Source organism: Chiloscyllium plagiosum, unplaced genomic scaffold (genome assembly GCF_037043375.1).
Source record: "Chiloscyllium plagiosum isolate Xiang-an unplaced genomic scaffold, Cpla_swu_hap1 HiC_scaffold_27, whole genome shotgun sequence".
In the NCBI taxonomy this organism is placed as follows: domain Eukaryota; kingdom Metazoa; phylum Chordata; class Chondrichthyes; order Orectolobiformes; family Hemiscylliidae; genus Chiloscyllium; species Chiloscyllium plagiosum.
The window spans coordinates 29710181-29717885 of NW_028270165.1; the positions used below are offsets into that span (position 1 = coordinate 29710181).

The following is a 7705-nucleotide window of genomic DNA, read 5'->3' on the forward strand; positions in this document are numbered from 1 at the left end:
TAGCCAAAATACCTTCTGGTCTCACCAAGGCCCTGTACAACAGTAGAAACGGATCCTTGCTCCTGTATTCTACCCTTCCGCTTTGAGGGCCAGCATACAATTTGCCTTCACCAGCGTTTGTTGCACTGTAGCATCAAACACCATAATCATTCTGTTTTAAATGTGTGAAATTGTGTTTTGCTGTATCCTTTCCAAATTTCAGTCTATAGGCTTCAAGAAGCAGGCAGAGGGTAATCATTGTTCAGTCATCAACACCTTTTTTTTGACGAAGGGCTTTTGCCCGAAACGTCGATTTTCCTGCTCCTCGGATGCTGCCTGACCTGCTATGTGTTGTTGTGGTTTTGTTCGCCGAGCTGGGAATTTGTGTTGCAGACGTTTCGTCCCCTGTCTAGGTGACATCCTCAGTGCTTGGGAGCCTCCTGTGAAGCGCTTCTGTGATCTTTCCTCCGGCATTTGTAGTGGTTTGAATCTGCCGCTTCCGGTTGTCAGTTCCAGCTGTCCGTTGCAGTGGTCGGTATATTGGGTCCAGGTCGATGTGCTTATTGATTGAATCTGTGGATGAGTGCCATGCCTCTAGGAATTCCCTGGCTGTTCTCTGTTTGGCTTGTCCTATAATAGTTGTGTTGTCCCAGTCGAATTTATGTTGCTTGTCATCTGCGTGTGTGGCTACTAAAGATAGCTGGTTGTGTCGTTTCGTGGCTGGTTGGTGTTCAGGGTTGCGGATCGTTAGCTGTCTTCCTGTTTGTCCTATGTAGTGTTTTGTGCAGTCCTTGCATGGGATTTTGTACACTACATTGGTTTTGCTCATGCTGGGTATCGGGTCCTTCGTTCTGGTGAGTTGTTGTCTGAGAGTGGCTGTTGGTTTGTGTGCTGTTATGAGTCCTCGTGGTCGCAGTAGTCTGGCTGTCAGTTCGGAAATGCTCTTGTTGTATGGTAGCGTGGCTAGTCCTTCTGGTTGTGGCATGTAGTCATTCCGTTGTCTTTCCCTTTGGCATCTGTTGATGAAATTGCGCGGGTATCCGTTTTTGGCGAATACATTGTATAGGTGTTCTTCTTCCTCTTTTTGCAGTTCTGGTGTACTGCAGTGTGTTGTGGCCCTTTTGAATAGTGTCTTGATGCAACTTCTTTTGTGTGTGTTGGGATGTTTGCTTTCGTAGTTCAGGACTTGGTCTGTGTGTGTGGCTTTCCTGTGTACCTTTGTGGTGAATTCTCAGTTCGGTGTTCTCTGTACCATCACGTCTCGGAATGGGAGTTGGTTGTCCTTTTCTTCCTCTCTAGTGAATCGGATTCCTGTGAGGGTGGCGTTGATGATCCGGTGTGTGTTCTCTATTTCTGTGTTTTTAATGATTACAAAGGTGTCATCCACATATCTGACCCAAAGTTTGGGTTGAATTTGCGGTAAGACTGTTTGTTCTAATCTTTGCATTACCGCTTCTGCTGAGTCCAGAGATGGGTGAGCCCATGGGTGTGCCTTGATTTGTTCATATATTTGGTTGTTGAATGTGAAGTGTGTTGTGAGGCACAGGTCCAGTAGTTTGAGTGTGACGTCTTTGTTGATAGGTTCACCGTCCTGTTGTCTGTTCTGTATGTCCAGCAGGTTGGCTATTGTTTCTCTGGCTAGGGTTTTGTCGATAGAGGTGAACAGTGCCGTTACATCGAATGAGACCATAGTTTCTTCCTTGTCTATGTGTATATTTCTGATGATGTCCAAGAATTCCTGTGTTGACTGTATAGAGTGTCTGGATCCGCTGATCAGGTGTTTCAGTTTCTGCTCTAGTTCTTTAGCCAGTTAGTGTGATGGTGTCCCTAGTAGTGATACTATTGGTCTGAGTGGGATGTCTGGTTTGTGCATTTTAGGTGGTCCATAGAATCTGGGGGTGTTGTTGCTTTCAGTGTCATTCTTTGTAGGTCAAACCTGGTTATCTCTCCGTTTTTTGGTAGGTTCCTCAGTGTGATGTTTATCCTTTTGGTGAGCTGTAGGGTGGGGTCAAACTCCCTCTTTGCTTGCTATGTTTTTCCAGCACCACTCTATTCTAACCCTCTTTTTTGAGCGATGCAAATGTATTTTAACAACTTTTAATCAGAGCCCATTCATGTATATACACAATCGAATCGTCTAGACTGTTTAATGCTTGTGGACAATGTTCTAAATCTCTGTGATCCTCGTTTTGTCCTCTTTCAAGTTTAAGTCTCCAATTTCATAAATATTTTATTACAAATTCATGTGCATATTCAGACCTTAGCGAATTGCTGTAAGTTTTACTATTTCTGTTTTTTTTTTTGCTCGAAAATTCATCACAGAATTGTATGAGTCGTCGCCTAAGATTAGTGTCTTGTTCATGCAGACAGCAGCTCAACGTCGCTGAAGGTGTCATCTTGATGCATTGCAATTGCATATATATGCTTGCTTTAGAGATGGACGGATTTCCAGATACTAATAACGGCATTTAGGCCAGAACAAGTAAGAATGGTAGTTTCCTTCCGTAAAGACATTAATGAGACATAGGGATTTTGCCCAATAATTTCCAAAAAAAAATGGATCCACGGTTATGCTTAGACTCTTAATTCCAGACTTTTATTAAATTCAAATTCAAATGCCATGTCAGAGTGGAACCTGGAATTAATAGTCCAGCGATAGTACCACGAGGCAAGCGCCTCTACTAGCACGTTAAAGTGGATAAACAGCTCACCATGTTCCACGGCAAATGGAATCAACTTGTGGCACGCTGGCTCAGTGGTTAGCACTGTTACGCCACAGCGTTAGGGACCCGCTTTGATTCCAGCCTTGGACACTTATGTTTATGGAGTGTGCACATTTACCCCGAATCTGCATGGCTTTTGTCCGGGTGCCCCAATTTCCTCCCGCAAGGTTGTGCAGGTTCGGTGGGACTGGCACGTGACATCACAAGCCATCTGGTGAAAGTAACAATGGAAATTTTACTTTGACTAAAATACCTTCATTTTCAGGTTGTCCAAAGTCTGTCAAAGAAATGGTTGGCGCACTGAATATGGCAAAGACTATGACGCCCGACAGCATTCTGGTGATGACAATGAATTGATTTGGTTTGATGTTTAGTCGCATGTACCTAAGTACAATGAAATCTTTGTGAGAAATATAAGTAGATTACAGTAAGCAAGGACATAAAGATCGAGTAAAAAAAAAAATTGAACAGAGTGAAGCATACAGATTATACCATTATAGGACATCCATAATATTTGAAGTCTGAGAGACCATTCATCTCTCTCATAACGGCAGGGAAGAAGCTTTTTCGTGAAAATGCAACCAGCGTTCATGATTCTGCATCTTCGGCCTGATGGAAGAGATTGTATGAGAGCATTTCTGTGGTGATATGCATCTTTAGAGATTTTGGCAGCCTTTCACCAGCTACAAGAAAGGTAAATGGAGTCCATGGATTGAAGGTTGGCTTGAGTGATTATCTCGACTCTGCTCACGACCTCCTATAGTTTCTTACCGTCCTGGCCAGACAAGTTGCTTTACCACGTCGTTATGCACCCAGACAGAATGATTTCTAAGGTAACCAGGTGCTCGGGTCAAGGATGCGACAGATCGGCTGAAGAGCATTCTAAAAGGGGAGGGTGAATAGCCAGTTGTCTTGGTGCATATAAGCACCGACGATAAAACTAAAAACGGGATGAGGTCCTGAAAGCAGAATTCAGGGAGCTAGGAGAGAAGTTAAAAAGGAGGTCCTCAAAATTAGTGATCTCGGGATTACGACCAGTGCCAGTGCTCGTCAGCATAGAAATGAAAGAATAGGCAGAATGAACACATTAATAAGGGGGAAAGTAGGCAGAGAGCAGATGAGCACAAAAGAACTGGTGGGCTGAAGTGCATACACTTTAATGCAGGGAGTATAATGGGTAAGGCAGATGAATCTAGGGCTTGAATTGGTGCCTGGAACATTATTGCAATCACAGAGACTTTCTTGAAGGAAGGACATGATTGACAACTAAATGTTCTGGGATATAGACGCTTCAGACTGGAAAGGGAGGGAAGTAAAAGGGGGACGGGAGGAGTTGCATTGCTCGTCAGGGATAATATCACAGCTGTGCTAAAGGAGGACACGATGGAGGGATTGAGTAGTGAGGCATTATGGGTGGAGCTGAGAAATAAGAAGGGTGCAGTTACATTATTGGGGCTGTATTACAGGCCTCCCAACAGTGAGCGTGAGGTAGTAGAACGAATAGGTAAACAGATTATGGGAAGATGTAGAAAGCAACAGAGCAGTGGCAATGGGAGATTTAATTTCCCAACATTGATTGGGATACACTTAGTGTCAGAGGTCTGAATTTGTAAGAAGCGTCCAGGAGAGTTTTCTAGAGCAATATGTCAATATTCCGACGAGGGAAGGACCTGGTATTGGGGAATGTGCCAGGCCAGGTGGTAGTGGTTGCGGTGGGGGATTTCTTTGGGAACACTGACCACAATTCTGTAAGTTTCAGAATACTCATAGATAAAGATGAGAGTGGTCCTGAGGGAAGGGTACTAAACGAGGCCAAGGCCAATTATATCAACATTAGGCAGGATCTGGGAAATGTGTATTGAACACAGCTATTTGAAGGGAAGTCTACATTTGATGTGTGGGAGGCTTTCTAAGATAAGCTAAAGATAGTGCAGGATAGGCATGTCGCGTTGAAAGCAAAGGATAGGAAAAGCCTATTTCTCCTGTGGGTGAAAGGAGAAATCGTACGACTAGCCAAGGTGAAAAGGGAAGCGTACATATGGTCCAGGCAACTAAGAACATAATGGGCCCTGAAGGAATATCTGGAGAGTAGAAGTATTCTTAAATGAGGAATCAAGCGGGCTAAAAGGGGTCATGAAATAGCTTTAGTGAGCAGAATTAAGGAGAATCGCAAAGTATTTCATTCTTCTATAAGAAGCAAGCGGGTAACTAGAGAAAGGATTGGTCCACTAAAGGATAAGGAAGGAAGGCTCTGTGTCGAACCTGAGTAAATGGGTGAGATTCTGAATGATTACTTTGCATCAGTGTTCACTGATGAGAGGGACATGATGAATGGTGAGATCAGCGATAGACATTTGATTACTTGAATCATGTTGACATTAATAGGAAGATATGTTGGGTAGGCTAGAGGTTATTAAGGTGGACAAATCTGCAGGACCGGATGGGATCGATCCCAGGTTGCTGAGGGAGACAAGAGAAGAAATAGCTAGGGGCCTGACAGATCCTTTAGCACAGGTGTGGTGCCAGAGGACTGGAGGGTTGCTCACGTTGTTCCCCTGTGCAAGAAGTGTAGTAGGGATATTCTGGGTAACTACAGACCAATGAGCCTGCCGTCAGGGGTGGAAAAGTTGCTAGAGAAGGTACTGAGGGATAAAATCTATTTATATTTTGAAAAGAACATGCTTATCAGTGATAGCCAACATAGATTTGTGCGGGTGAGATCGTGCCTTACCAACTTAATAAAGTTCTTTGAGGAAGTAACCAAGTTGATAATGAAGGAAGGGCTGTAGACTTTAGTAAGGCATTTGATAAGGTTCCTCATGGTAAACTAATAGAGAAATGAAGTCACATCGTGTGCAGGGTGTTCCAGCTAGATGGATAAAGAACTTGTTGAGCAACAGGATACAGAGAGAGTAGTAGTTGAAGGGAGTTTCTTTAAATGGTGACCAGTGGTGTTCCACAGGGATCAGTGCTGGAGCCACTGTTGTTTGTGATATACATAAATGATCTGGAAGAGGGCACTGTTGGTATGATCAGCACGTTTTCAGATGACACGAAGATTGGTGGAGTAGCATAAAGCATAGGGGACTGTAAAAGAATACCGGAAGATACAGATAGGTTGGAGAGTTGGGCAGAAAAATGGCAGATAGAGTTCAATCCAGACAAATGTGAGGTGATGCAATTTGGAAAGTTTAATTCTAGAGCGAATTATACAGTAAACGAAGGTGCCTTGGGAAACGTTGATGAGCAGAGAAATCTGGGAGTGGAGGTCTATTGTACCCTGAAGGTGGCTGCACAGGTAGATGGAATGGACAAGGCGGCATATGGTAGACTTGCCTTCATCAGACAGGGTATTGAGTATAAGTGATGGCAGATCATGTTAAAATTGTACAAGACATTTGTTCAGCCACACTTAGAATACTGTGTACAGTTCTGGCCACCACATTACCAAATAAATGTGCACGCTTTGGAGAGGGTGCAGAGAAGGTGTACTCGGTGTTGCCTAGTATGGAAGATGCTAGTTATGAAGAGAGGTTAAGAAGGTTAGGATCGTTTTAATCAGAAACAAAGAAATTGAGGGGGACGTGATTGAGATCTACAAATCATGAAGGGTGTACATGGTAGATAGAGATAAGCCTTTTCCCAAGGTGAAGGATTCAGTAACGAGAGGTCACGCTTTCAAGGTGAGAGGTGAAAAGTTTAAGGGGGGTACATACGGCAAGTACTTTACACAAAGGGTGGTAGTTGCCTGGAACTCATTGCCAGCAGAGGTAGTAGAGGCAGGCACGGTGGATTCATTTAAGATGTGTCTGGACAGATGCATGAGTAGGTAGGGAGCAGAGCGATACAGATGTTTAGGAATTGGGCGACAGGTTTAGACAGTAGATTTGGATCAGCTCAGGCTTGGAGGGCCGAATGGCCTGTTTCTTGGCTGTAAACGTTCTTTGTTCTTTGCTCATCTGTAACAGTTGGTGAGGGCCCTTATGGACAGAACAAATTCTCTCAGACGCCTGAGGAAGAGGAGGTATTTTTGTGTCTTCTTGATCATTCTAGTTTCACCTACCAGTGTAAACATTCTGCCTGCTTGAATCTTATGCATTTCCTTCACACTTTTATGTGTTTCTATAAGCACCCTCTCACTCTTCGAAATTTCAATGAATGTAATCTCTGTCACTCAGTCTCTCTTCAAAAGCCAACCTTTCAACTCAGGAATCAACAGGATGAATTTAATCTGTACCCCTCCAGTGTCAAGACATCCTTTCTCAAGTAAGGAGACCATAATTGCACACAGTACTCCAGGTATGGCTTACCAACACCCTCTACAACTGTAACAAAATCTCTTTGCTTTCAGCTCAATCTCTCAAGCAATGAAGGACAAAATTCCATTGATATTCGATTTTGTCTTCCCAGTTTCAATCTATATTCTATATTCAACCATACTGTGATTGCTCCTTGCAAGAGGATCCCTAACTATGACATCATTACTTATTTCTGTCTCATTGCACAGGGCCAGATCTAGGATAGCTTGCTCCCTCGTCTGTTCCATTGCTTACTGCTCAAGAAAACTATCGTGGATACATTCAATCCTCAAGGCTGCCTTCAACCACCTGGTTCGACCAATCGACATGCAGAATAACCCCCCCACCATGTTAATTGCCATACGGTTTTATTTTTTATTTTTATTTTTTTCTTTTTTTTTTCTTTTTTTCTAGTTTATCTTCTTTTTTTTCTTGTTTTTTTTTAACCCCCACACTACCACCTAAGTGCGGTAGTGCTTATTTTTTCCCCAGCACCCATGGTGTGTGTGTGCAGGTGTGAGACACAGTGAAAGACACAAAGTGCACTCCTGTTTCTTCCATACGGTTTTACAGGCACTGATTATATTTTTGTTCATTGCCTGCCCTAACGTGATGTTATTATTTGGTGGCCAATAAACTATGCCTATCAGTAACCTTTTCTTCGGAGAATGACTCTATGACTCTCTAATGTCTAATTTCCACACC

The 7705-nt window shown here is 43.3% G+C and overlaps 1 pseudogene; it reads right to left on the reverse strand.

Annotated features, from left to right (window-relative positions):
* Positions 1-388: 388 nt before the first annotated feature.
* LOC148143503 (uncharacterized) lies at positions 389-1463 on the reverse strand (annotated as a pseudogene).
* Positions 1464-7705: the final 6242 nt, after the last annotated feature.